Genomic DNA, 14,041 nt, shown 5'->3' on the forward strand with positions numbered 1-14,041 from the left:
ATACTGCTTGCAGGTTGTCAAAAGGAAAATTATCATCTATAGGAGTAGAATCATCCTTAATATGTTCAAGGCGACTCAAGTGGTTTGCTACTAAATTTTGATTACCACTCCTATCCTTTATTTCTAAATCAAATTCTTGCAACAGCAGTATCCAACGTATAAGTCTTGGTTTGGATTCCTTTTTAGCTAATAAGTACTTTAGAGCTGCGTGGTCCGAATACACTACTACTCTAGTACCAAGTAAATAAGCTCGGAATTTATCCAGAGCGAAAACAATACCAAGTAGCTCTTTCTCAGTAGTAGTATAATTGGACTGGGCAGTGTCTAAGGTCTTAGACGCATAGGCAATAACAAAAGGGTCCTTACCTTCACGCTGAGCCAGCGCTGCTCCTACTGCATGGTTGGAAGCATCGCACAAGATCTCAAACGGCTGGCTCCAGTCGGGTCCTCTCACAATTGGGGCTTGAGTTAGAGCAGTCTTCAGCTTATCAAATGCTTGTTTGCAATCTTCACTGAACTCGAACTCAATGTCCTTCTGCAGTAATCTGGATAAGGGAAGTGCCACCTTACTAAAGTCTTTAATAAATCTCCTGTAGAAACCTGCATGGCCAAGGAACGAACGGACTTCCCTCACAGAAGAGGGGTAAGGTAAACTAGAAATAACATTCACCTTTGCTGGGTCTACAGAAATGCCATTATTAGATACCACATGTCCTAATACAATTCCTTGCTTTACCATAAAGTGGCATTTTTCGAAATTCAGTACAAGGTTTGTATTAACACATCTATCTAATACTCTAGATAATCCATCTAAGCAAAGGTTGAAAGAATCACCATAAACACTAAAATCGTCCATAAAAACTTCCATACAGTCCTCAATAAGATCAGAGAAAAGACTCATCATGCACCTTTGGAAGGTGGCTGGTGCATTGCACAAGCCAAAGGGCATTCTCTTATAAGCATAAGTCCCAAAAGGACAAGTAAAAGTAGTCTTTTCCTGATCCTCAGGAGCTATATGAATCTAGAAATAACCTGTGTAACCATCTAGAAAGCAATAATGTGATTTACCTGACAGGCGATCCAGCATTTGATCAATGAATGGAAGTGGGTAGTGATCCTTACGGGTAGCTTGGTTGAGACGCCTGTAATCAATGCAGACTCTCCAAGCATTCTGAACTCTAGTTGCTATGAGCTCTCCGTGCTCATTCTTCACGGTAGTGACTCCGGACTTCTTGGGCACCACTTGTACTGGGCTTACCCATTCACTGTCTGAAATGGGATATATGATACCTGCTTCCAATAGTCTGGTCACTTCTTTTTTGATAACTTCTAAGATGGTGGGATTCAATCTTCTCTGGGGTTGACGGACTGGTCTTGCTCCTTCTTCTAAAAATATTATGTGCTCGCATACTTGAGGGTTAATTCCCACTATGTCTGCCAAACTTTACCCAATTGCCTTCTTATGCTTCCTCAGTACATCAAGTAACTGCTCTTCTTGTTGAGAAGTCAGTTCCCTTGCAATAATAACCGGAAGCTTCTGCTCATCCTCAAGATAAGCATATTTGAGATGTGGAGGGAGAGGTTTCAATTCTAACTTTTGATCATGGGCAGGCTCTGGATTATCTAGGGCTTACGAAAATGGCGAAGTGTCCTCATTGTCAGTTAAGAGGGTCCCCACACTTGGATCTTGTCCAGTGTGCCTCTCTTCAAACTCTTCTTTTTGAACTTCAGCCACACTCTCGTCTATGACATCACACTGGAAGATAGAACGATCTTCTGGGGGGTTGTCAATGACTCCATTCAGATTGAAGATCACTATGCGGCCATCTATTTCAAAGGAGTATGTTCCTGAAAAAGCATCCAATTTGAATTTTGATGTCTTCAGGAATGGTCTTCCAAGTAGGATTGATGATGGCTTATCTGAATCATTATGGGGCATCTCCAAGATATAAAAATCAGTGGGAAATGTGAGCCCTTTAATGTTCACCAAAACATCTTCAGCAACTCCAGCCACTGTAATAATGCTTTTATCTGCTAACACAAAATGAGTTGCCGACCTTTTTAAGGGAGGGAGCCTTAAAACATCATATATAGACAAAGGCATTATACTGACACATGCTCCTAAATCACACATGCAATCATAAATTACTACACCACCAATAGTACAACTAACTATGCAAGGACCTGGATCACTACATTTTTCAGGTAATCCTCCCATTAAAGCAGATATAGAACTACCTAAAGGAATAGTTTCTAATTCATTAATTTTGTCTTTATGGATACATAAGTCTTTTAGAAACTTTGCATATTTAGGTACCTGCTGAATAACATCAAAAAGGGGAACAGTTACCTCAACCTTTTTGAATATTTCTACCATTTTAGGATCAGGTTCCAGCTGCTTCCTGGGCTTCCTTGCAAGTTGTGGAAATGGAATGGGAGTAGTGTTTTCTGTGGTGCCTGTGCCTTTTTGTGCTTCTTCCTGTGGTTGAGCTATCTCTTCTTCAGCTATGTCCTGTATGTCCTCTTCCTCTTCAACATCTTCGATTTCTACCACCTCTTCAGCTGAGGCGTATTCTGGTGAGCTTGGTTCCTCCTGATTCCTCTCCTGCAGTGTAGTTCCGGACCTCAGGGTGATGGCATTAATGCCTCCCTTTGGATTGGGTAATGGTTGAGAGGGGATTCCAGTGGTGCTTGAAGGTTGGTTACTGAAATTTTATGCTGAACTAAGTTGTGTCATAAGAGCTTGCAGAGTAGAGGTGAAACCATTCAGACTGGCGTTAATACTGTTCACGATGGTATTTTCCATGGCCAGTTGTCTTTTCTCAAAAGCTTGTAATAAATCTTCATTAGAAGATACAGAAGAATGAGTAAATTGAGAGGTTTGCTACTGATTGTTCGGTGGTCCTTGGTTTTGCCTCAGGTGAGGTACTTGGTAAGGTTGATTTTGTTGCCTGTTGTTGTTATTATTCCACCTCTGATTTCCCTGGTTATCTCTGCCTCCCCTATTATTGTTGTCTCTCCAATTCTGGTTTGAATTGTCCTGCCATCCATGGTTATTATTTCCACTTTGATTGTACCCTTAGTTGGGGCGGTCATAGAAGTTGTGAGTGGCTGCCACCATGTTGTCTTCTTGTTGGAGCTAAGGGCATTCATCAGTGTAATGACTGTAATCAGCACAAATTCCACAAATTCTTGGTGGAACTAGTTGTTGGTTTTGCTACGGTTGAGTTTGCTGAGCTTGTTGACTCAACTGCATTTGCTTCAGCAGGTTGGTCATCTCACAGATGCTTCGATTTAGAGCAGCAGTCTCTATGCGAGAAGATACTTCTACAACGGCTTTTGAATGGCCTTGCTTCTGTCTGTGGTTCCGAGTAGATTCAGCTAAATCACTGATCAATTACCAAGCTTCATCAGTGGTCTTGTACTTCTTCATAGACCCATTGCTGGCACTTTCCAATGTGGTCTTATCTTGGGGCCTCATACCTTGTGTGATATAGCTGAGTAGCACGATCTTGTCAATCATGTGGTGGGGGCATGCTTCCAGAAGATTATTGAAGCGCTCCCAGTATTCAAAGAGAGTCTCATTGTCATCCTGAACAATTGTAGAGATATCCTTCCTCAGTTTATCAGTAACTTTAGATGGAAAGAATTTCTCCAGAAACTCCTTTCTGAGTGTATCCCAGTTGGATACATTTGCTAGAGATTGAGTGTAGTACCACTCTCTTGCTTTTCCCTCAAGAGAGAACGGAAAAGCTTTCAGCAGGATTGAAGTTTCATCAGTGCCATCACGCCTGACAGTAGAACAGGCTGCCTGGAAGTCTCTTAAGTGCTTGATAGGCTCTTGAGTAGGTATGCCATGAAACTTGGGCATCAAATTTAGCAGTGCGGTCTTTATTTCAAAATCCATAGCTACCGCTGGATGATGCGCTTGAAACGGTTGCATTGTAAAATCAGGAGCTCCTTCCTCCTGAATGGTAACTCTTCTAGCTGCCATGTTTTCTGCACGTAAAACAACCGAATCAGTAGAACGAGGGCTGGTTTCTTCCTCAGATTCACTTTCAGATCCGCCCTCAGAGCGGGCTAACCTATGCTGTTCTCGCCTTATTCGTGAAATAGTCCTTTCAATTTCAGGATCGAATATTAGCAAGCGCGGATCAGGAAGTGAACGCGTCATTTGACGGAAGAAACATGCAGCTCATAGTAGCAAAATTAAATAAAATGCAAATAAATAAATTCTAATTAATAAAATTGATGGGAAGCAGAAGCTGGTGAATTAAAAATTTATTAAAATGGTTACGTTGCAAGTATAGTTCTTAACTCACCGAGAATCTGCTTATCAATTTAGAAATATGTCACAGAGAGTAAATTAAAATTACTGGGAGTTTTAAGTCCCAGGTCGTCTCCCAACGAGTTGCAGAAAAGTGTGCTGTTTTATTAATCAGATGTTCCAAGAAGTTGCGCTAAGTAAATTGGAATTTAAATTGAGGATTTTTAAATAATATAAATAAAAGCCTTGACTGGGAATTGATTGGTTAGAATCTCTATCATTGATGGTGTGATTGTAAGATTAATTTATAATTAATGGTTGTTCAGATTGGTTATCCTTTACTAGGTAAGGAAAAGTCAAACAAGTGGGAATGCCAGATCTGTTCACAAGTTGCAACCTACTTAGTTCAAAGGGATTGGCCTCGGTGACAGGATAGCAATCCAACATTCAACCCAATTACAAATTTTCTTTCAATCCTTCCAACTCAAGAGTTCCTTTTAATCAACTCCCCATCAAGTAAGGGAACTACTCATGCATTGTAAATAAAGAATCCATAGCGCATGAAAGGAAATTAAAAGAAGACATGATTATTGGAATTGAAATTGAATTAAGAAAAAAATAATCCTTGCATTAAATAATCATAAAAGTATCTGAATGACAAAATTGAACATAACAAAGAACATGGAAGAATAGAACCAAGTTAAGAGAATAAACTAGAATGATGAAGTCTTGATGAGGAAATAACTCTTCTCACTGTTCCAATGCTAAGACCAATTGAAAATTAAAATTCTAAAAACTAGAGAGAGAAACCTAAGAGAATGAAAAACTAGATCTAAAAACTACTGAATGAATGTGTCCCTTGTTTTTGCATATTCTCTGACTCTAGTCTGCTGTTCCGGGCCGAAAACTGGGCCGAAATAAGGTCCAAAATCGCCCTCATCGAATTCTGCAGATTATGCAGATCACGCATGTCACGCGATCGCGTCGTCCATGCGGACGCGTCGCTTGTGCTTTTTCCTCTCCACGCGCTCGCGTCGTCCATGCTACCGCGTCACTTGCGCTTTCCAATCCGCGCGGCCGCGCAAGCCATGCGGCCGCGTCACTGCGAATTGCGCTCCTTCACGCGGTCACGTGAGCCAGGCGACCGCGTCACTTCTCGCTGGTTATCTCCTCAAATTCTTGTGTTTCTTCTATTTTTTGCTAGCTTCCTTTCCAATCTCTATCTCATTCATGCCCTATAAAGTCTGAAACACTTAACACACAGATCACGGCATCGAATGGAATAAAGGAGAATTAAAAATAAATAATTAAAGTCTCTAGGAAGCAATTTTCAAACATGTACTGAATTTAGGAAAGGAATCTAAATGCATGCTAAATTGATGAATAAGTGGGTAAGGATCATGACAAAACCACACAATTAAACACAATATAAACTATAAAATAGTGGTTTATCATCCAACTTGGTTGACTCTTGCAATATATGCCCAAATCCCAAATTTGAGTTCCTCTACCACCACTGACATACTTGTGCACTCCATAAAATCCGCTAAAGTGACTCTTGCACCAAAATTGAGCTCCAAATGTTGGATTGGCTCCGATAATGAACTTCCTATTCTTTAGCCAATCAACATTCCTCTCTGCACCATCCACTACTCCAAGAAGGTTCCAAAGTTGATCATCCGTTTCTAAAACGGCATATTGATATGGGCCTAGAAATCTTGTTAGAGAAGTCTTTTCCCGCTCAATTTGTTCTTGCCCAAATATCTTCACCTCTTAGTAAACAAAATCTTCCTCAATCTCCTTAGACTCTTCTTCATCATCACTCAAGTCAAAGATTGGAGGTTGTGTGAAGTCCACATCAACATCTCCTTCCAAATCCAATAAAGGAGGTTCATGAAGATCATAAAAGGAATTACCCAAGTTGGACAAAAAATCTTGAATGATGGAATCCTCTTGATCAATTCCCATCCATTCTTCATTTATCTTCTCTTACATTTCATGTTGTGACTTGGTGTCTTCTTCTTGATTTTTTAATTCTTTGCTCACTCCACATTTTTCACGTGGTTCCACACATTCATCCACTGGAATTTCTTGCTTATGGCATGAACGCAATGAAGCTAAATGATCCAAAGCCTTGGCTAAGGTAGACATGACTTGCTCTTGCTTCTTCTGGAACTCTTGTTGTTCTTGAATGAGCATGAAAAGTACTTCTTGTGTGGCTTGATCCATGTATGAAGATGAGGATTGAGGGGATGAAGGTTGACAATCAAACTCATGAGGGTAAGGGTTTTGGTTTTGTATGTAGTGAGGGTGTGATGTGTAAGATTGATGACTATGAAGGTAAGTGTTTAGGCTCCATGGGGTGCATTGTGGTAATAGTGTGAAAAAGTCATTAAGGAAACATAAACAAAAACCTATTAACAAAAGCAAACAAGCAAACAGAAAGTGCTATTTACACTATTAACATATTCACAATAACCAAAAGATATAACACCATTTGCAATTCCCCGGCAACGACGCCAAATTTAGTAGAATGAGATTTCTTGTACGGTTCGGAATCAAGAATCGATTCATTTGTAGCACAGTCCAAACCAACAATGAATTCTCACCATCAAATAATAAATTCAATACAAAATATACCGAGAGTAATTCAACCTCGGGTCATTCTCCTTAGGAATGCAAATGAAATGTTACTTCTTTCGGTGGTGAATAGGGAAAAAAAAGGGGGTTTGGTAACCAAAGAACAAAAGATTAAAAGAACTAAGCGATAAAAGAACTAAACAATGATCAAAATCGGAAATTGATGTAAGCAAAGGTAAATAGGATCAAAACTAGTGAAAATGCAGTTAAAGAGCCTTGACTTGGGAGTGAGGATCCAAGGAATCCTATCATTGCCATAACCACAACTATGGTAATTGTCATGAGTCAATCTCGCCTAGTCAACCCCAACCATCGAGGAGTAAGTCAAGCAAGCATAATTGACCTTAATCCATAAGTCCTAACCAACTTACCAAACTAGTTGATAAAAGGCTAGCGTCAATGGAAACAAGAGTCAACTAACTACCCAAGAATTACCACTAAATGTCGGACATTATGACTCTAGTATCCTAGGAACTCAAACCACAAGCCAAGGTTGGGGAATCTACTCAAAATCTAGAGTTGGCATTTTCACAAACACCTTGTGTGCATAAAAGTGAACCATGGAAATTTGCAAAGTAAATTGTAAAACTATAACCAACTATCAACAAAACCAAACCTAAATAAGCCATCAAACATAAAGGAAGCATGAAATGTAAAATTCATTAATCAAAACTTCGAGAAACACAAAATTACAATATAAACAAAGTAACTTGAACCAAAAGGAAATGGAAGTAAAAGTGCTTGAATTAAAGAGGAAATTTAGAGTACTTACAATTGAAGAAGTAAAATGAAAGATCAAAGCTTGCTATAAAATGCTACAATGAAAATGGATGAACCCTAGGAGAGCTATCTACTCTATACTACTCCTACTCCTAATTACTATGAAAACTATGTAAAAATTGCTCCAATCCTCCCCCCTTGATAAGTGTTGAAGTCTCCTTTATATAGCACTCCAAAATAGCATTTCAGCGTTCCAAAAATGAGCCAAGGGCCTCCAAATTTGCGCAGCACGTGCTTCATTAATGAATCCACGTGCAGGGACCTGTGCGGATGCACAGATGCGTGCGTCCACACACGCGGCTGAAAATCGACCTGTGCGTACGCACAGGTTTGTGTGTACGCACACATGGAAATTCTTGTCTGTGCGCGCGCACACTTTGCTGTGTGTGCTTTTCCTTGTTTTCTTCATGTTTTCTCCATTGTACATGCTGTCTTCCACTTTTATCCTTCCATTCTTGCTTTCAAGGCCTGAAACCACTCACAAACCATATCACGGCATCGAATGGCACAAAGGTGGGATTAAATTGCTCTATTAAAGCACAAAATTACATGTTTTTACATTTAAGATCAAATTAGGGATCAAGCACAAAAGTATGCTATTTTGGTGCTTAAGTGTGAGTTCATATGCTAAAATCCATTCAAAGTGAGTTGAAATATACCGTCAAGTATGGACTCATCAATTCTCTTCTTGTATTTCCACATGACCATATGGTGAAGCTCTGGTAACCACAAACGGTCCCGACCACCGGGATTTCAGCTTCCCGGGAAAGAGTTTGATCCTTGAATTATACGGAAGCACTTTCTGTCCTGGCTCAAAGACTCTGATGGCAATGTTCTTGTCATGCAGTAACTTGGTTCTCTCCTTATAGAGCTTGGCATTCTCATAAGCTGAATATCTGAATTCATCAAGCTCATTCAACTGAAGCATTCGCTTCTTTCCTACAGCTTCTGAATCAAGATTCAGACATCAGATTGCCCAGTAAGCTTTATGCTCCACCTCAACTGGCAAGTGACAGGTTTTGCTATAGACCAACTGATAAGGCGACATGCCAATAGGAGTCTTGTAAGCTGTCCGGTATGCCCAGAGAGCATCATCAAGCTTCCTAGACCAGTCCTTTCTTGAAACACTGACGGTCTTCTCTAGAATCCTCTTTAGTTCTCTGTTGGAAACTTCAACCTGTCCACTTGTCTGAGGGTGATAGGGAGTTGCCACTTTATGACGGACTCCATATCTCTGCAGAAGTGAGTCTAGCTGTCTGTTACAGAAGTGGCTTCATCCATCACTAATGAGTGTCATGGGGACACCAAACCGGCTAAAGATATATCTTTGAAGAAAGCTCATTACCACCTTGGCATCATTGGTGGGTAGAGGCACAGCTTCTACCCACTTGGACAAATAATCAATCGCCACTAGAATACAGTTGTTTGAATGTAAGGGTGGGAAAGGTCCCATGAAATCAATACCCCACACATCAAACAACTCGACCTCAAGAATCCCCTGGTGTGGCATTTCATGGTTGGCAGGGAGATTCGTGGCCTTCTGGTGCACGAATTATGAATCACACTTTTCACAACTCGTACCACTGACCAGCAAGTGCACTGGGTCGTCCAAGTAATACCTCACGTGAGTAAGGGTCGAATCCCACGGAGATTGTTGGTTTGAAGCAATCTATGGTTATCTTGTAAATCTTAGTCAGGAAGTCAATTATGTTTATCAGTTGAATTGCAAATAAACAATAGAGCATGGATTAAAGGTTACTTGTTATGCAGTAATGGAAAATATGTTGGAGTTTTGGAGATGCTTTGTCTTCTGAATATCTGCTTTCCTCTGTCTTCTTGTTCACGCACGCACGTCCCCCTATGGCAAGCTGTGTGTTGGTGGATCACCGTTGTCAATGGCTACCTTCCATCCTTCCAGTTAAAACTACGCTCACGCGCTCTGTCACAGCACGGCTAATCACCGGTTGGTTCTCGATCCGGTTGGAATAGGATTTACTATCCTTTTGCGTCTGTCACTAACGCCCAGCCTTCAGGAGTTTGAAGCTCATCACAGTCATTCAATCCTTGAATCCTACTCGGAATACCACAGACAAGGTTTAGACTTTCCGGATTCTCATGAGTACCGCCATCAGTTCTAGCTTATACCACGGAGATTCTGATTAAGGAATCTAAGAGATACTCATTCAATCGTATATAGAACGGAGGTGGTTGTCAGGCACACGTTCATGATTTGAGGAAGGTGATGAGTGTCACAGATCATCACCTCCATCACAGTTAAGCGCGAATGAAAATCTTAGATAGGAACAAGCGTGTTTGAATGGAAAACAGAAATACTTGCATTAATTCATCGAGACACAGCAGAGCTCCTCACCCCCAACAATAGGGTTTAGAGACTCATGCCGTCAGAGAATACAAAGTTTAGATCTAAAATGTCATGAGGTACAAAATAAGTCTCTAAAAGTTGTTTAAATACTAAACTAGTAGCCTAGGTTTACAAAAAATGAGTAGACTATGATGGATGATGCAGAGATCCACTTCTGGGGCCCACTTGGTGTGTGCTGGGGCTGAGATTTAAGTAAGTCACGTGCAGAGGCCATTTGTGGAGTTGAACGCCAGTTTTTGTGCCAGTTTGGGCGTTCAACTCCAGCTTTTGATCCTTTTCTGGCGCTGGACGCCAGAATTGGGCAGAGAACTGGCGTTGAACGCCAGTTTACATCGTCTATCCTTGTGCAAAGTATGGACTATTATATATTTCTGGAAAGCCCTGGATGTCTACTTTCCAACGCAATTGGAAGCATGCCATTTCGAGTTCTGTAGCTCCAGAAAATCCACTTTGAGTTCAAGGAGGTCAGAATCCAACAGCATCAGCAGTCCTTTTTCAGCCTGAATCAGATTTTTGCTCAGCTCCTTCAATTTCAGCCAGAAAAATACCTGAAATTACAGAAAAATACACAACTCATAGTAAAGTCCAGAAATATGAATTTTTTCTAAAAACTAATGAAAATAGACTAAAAATTAACTAGAATATACTCAAAACTATATGAAATTAACCCCAAAAAGCGTATAAAATATCCGCTCATCACAACACCAAACTTAAACTGTTGCTTGTCCTCAAGCAACTAGACAAATAAAATAGAAGACTAATAGGTTGAGAAGCAATAATATCTTAGAGTTTTTGAGTGAAGCTCAGATTCTAATTAGATGAGCGGGACTAGTAGCTTTTTGCTTCTGAACAGTTTTGGCATCTCACTTTATCCATTGAAGCTCAGAGTGATTGGCATCTATAGGAACTTAGAATTCAGATAGTGTTATTGATTCTCCTATTTCAGTGTGATGATTCTTGAACACAGCTTCTTTATGAGTCTTGGCTGTGGCCCTAAGCACTTTGTTTTCCAGTATTACCACCGGATACATAAATGCCACAGACACATAATTGGGTGAACCTTTTCAGATTTTGGCTCAGCTTTGCTAAAGCCCCCAATTAGAGGTGTCCAGGGTTCTTAAGCACACTCTTCTTTTTGCTTTGGACCTTGACTTTAACCGCTCAGTCTCAAGTTTTCACTTGACACCTTCACGCCACAAGCACATGGTTAGGGACAGCTTGGTTTAGCTGCTTAGACCAGGATTTTAGTCCTTTAGGCCCTCCTATCCACTGATGCTCAAAGCCTTGGGATCCTTTTTATTTACCCTTGCCTTTTGGTTTTAAGGGTTATTGGCTTTTTGCTCTTGCCTCTTGGTTTTAAGAGATTTTGGCTTTTTCTGCTTGCTTTTTCTTTTTCTTTCTATATTTTTTTTTCTGCAAGCTTTGTTCTTTGCTGATTTTTCTTGCTTCAAGAATCATTTTTATGATTTTTCAGATTATCAATAACATGTCTCATGTTCATCATTCTTTCAAGAGCCAACATATTTAACAGTCTTAAACAACAAATTCAAAAGACATATGCACTGTTCAAGCATTCATTCAGAAGACAGAAAGCATTGCCACCACATTTGACTAATTAGAATTTCTCTTATTAAAACTCGAAATTTTATTGCCTCTTATTCAAAAGATCTACTACTTTATTCATGTTTGCTGATGATGAGAAAAAATAAACTATAGCTTAATTGGAGATAAAATCAAAATAGATACTAATTACTATTATATGACTCCTAAGGTAAACTTCTATAAGGACACTGTCACAGAGTTAAGGTAGAAATTGGAAATTAACAACCTTTATTCTGGGGGCACGGGGGTTCCTCTGATCCTTGGGGTGCTTGGTCCTACAAGAGAAGACTTTTGGCGCTTCAATTCCCTTAAGTCACGCCCTTGCTCCTCTTGTTCTTTAAACATATAGGTCAACATTTGACTGTGTTCCTTCTGTTCTTTTATTATTTGCTCCATAGCTTCCCGTATCTTGGTAACAGACGTCTCAAGATACTCCCAGTATTCAGATTGAGGGATCTCTGGGAGGAATTCCTGTGCTCTCTTCTTGATGGGATCATCCTGTGCTTGTTGTTTTTCCATTGATGCTTTGGTGATTGGCTTCTCAATTAAGATATACTCAGTTATTCCCATCCTCACTCCAGCGTTCCTGCAGAGCAGAGAAATCACGCTTGGATAAGCCAACCTGGCCTCTTTAGAATTTTTGTTAGCAATTTTGTAGAGTTCAGCTGAAATCAGCTAATGAACCTCCACTTCCTTTCCCATCATGATGCAATGGATCATCACTGCTCTTTTAACTGTGACTTTAGAACGGTTGCTAGTAGGCAACAGAGAACGCCCAATGAAGTCCAGCCATCCTCTGGCAACTGGTTTGAGATCCTCTCTCTTGAGTTGATTTGGGACACCCTTTGTGTTGGTGATCCACCTGGCTCCAGGGATACATATGTCCTCTAGAATCTTATCCAGGTCAATGTCTGCTCTCATCATCATCCTGTTGAAGGAGTTTGGATCATCCTTTAGCTGAGGTAGCTTTAAGATCTCTCTGATCTTGTCAGGGGTGGTATGAACAATCTTCCCTCTGACCATGGTCCGAAATTCATAGAAGGCAGTTCCAGATAGTTTTTGCTTGTCAGTCTGCCACATATTAGCATAGAACTCCTGGACCATGTTCCTTCCTACTTTCGTTTCAGGATTAGCTAGGACTTCCCAGTTCCTGATTCGAATTTGCTCCTGGATCTCCGGATATTCATCTTCTTTCATATCGAATCTAACTTCCGGGATCACTGATCTCAGACCCATTACTTTAAGATAATGGTCTGAATGTTCTTTAGATAAGAACTTCCCTTGATTCCAAAGTGGTTTTGGAACGCTCTCTTTCTTGCCTCTTGGAGTGGGTTGTTTTCCTTTAGGAGCCATGATCTTAGTGATCTCGGATAAACACACCAAACTTAGAGGTTTGCTTGTCCTCAAGCAAAAGAAAAGAAAGGAGAGGGATAGAAGGAGAGCTAGGTGCAATTGTTGATGGAGGAGGAGGGAGGCCGAACCCAAATTTAAAGAGATGGGGGGGGTGGGTTTTCGAAAAATTGGAAAAGATAAGATAAAAAGATTGAGTTGAAAAAGATAAGATAGAAGATATAGTTTAATTTTGAAAAGATATGATAGATTTTTTGAAAAAGATAAATCTGAATTTTGAAAAAGATAATATGGAGATTTGAAAAAGATATGGATTAGTTGAAAAGATTTTTGAGTGAAAAAGATAGATTTGTTTTCAGAAAAGTTTTGAAAAGAGTTTGGATTGAATTTGGAATGAGGGATTTTTAGAAATTAAGGATTTTAGAAATCAGGGTTCTTAACATGTTCATGTAAAAATCATGCATTGAAACATAAAATTTGAAATTAAAATGGAAATACGTGTGGAAAAATGAATTTGGCTCCTCCCTGCTGTCCTGGCGTTTGAACGCCCAAACACTGCCTGTTTTGGGCGTTCAGCGCCCAAATGCTGCTCTCCTGGGCGTTCAACTCCCAGCTGCTGCCATTACTGGCGTTCAACGCCCAGTGGGTGCCCCTTTCTGGCGTTGAACGCCCAGATTGCTACCATTACTGGCGTTCAACGCCCAGTGGATGCCCATTTTGGGCGTTGAACGCCCAAAATATACTTTTACTGGCGTTTTCTTGCCAGTGAGCTCTTTTTCTTTGTTTTGTGTGCCGAGGTCTTCTGTAAATGATTATTTACCTTGTTGCCAATGAACTCTATATAAACAAATAAGAATAAAAATAGAAATAGGGCAACATGCTTAGAGGATTGTTGCCCCATGGCTGGGTTGCCTCCCAGCAAGCGCTTCTTTATTGTCTTTAGCTGGACCTTGCTGAGCTTTTAATCTAGCTTCAGCCTTGAGCATTCTTTCTCAATGTTGCCTTCAAGATAATGCTTG

The 14,041-nt window shown here is 40.3% G+C and overlaps 1 non-coding gene across 1 annotated transcript; it reads left to right on the forward strand.

Moving 5' to 3' along the window:
* Nucleotides 1-3,517: 3,517 nt before the first annotated feature.
* Nucleotides 3,518-3,625, forward strand: LOC148573754 (small nucleolar RNA R71). The gene has a single exon (XR_015906070.1). It is a non-coding gene; the product is annotated as a small nucleolar RNA R71 (small nucleolar RNA).
* The last annotated feature ends 10,416 nt before the right edge of the window (nucleotides 3,626-14,041 follow it).

This window comes from Arachis ipaensis, chromosome B2, assembly GCF_059453495.1.
Source record: "Arachis ipaensis isolate K30076 ecotype BB chromosome B2, ASM5945349v1, whole genome shotgun sequence".
NCBI lineage: Eukaryota > Viridiplantae > Streptophyta > Magnoliopsida > Fabales > Fabaceae > Arachis > Arachis ipaensis.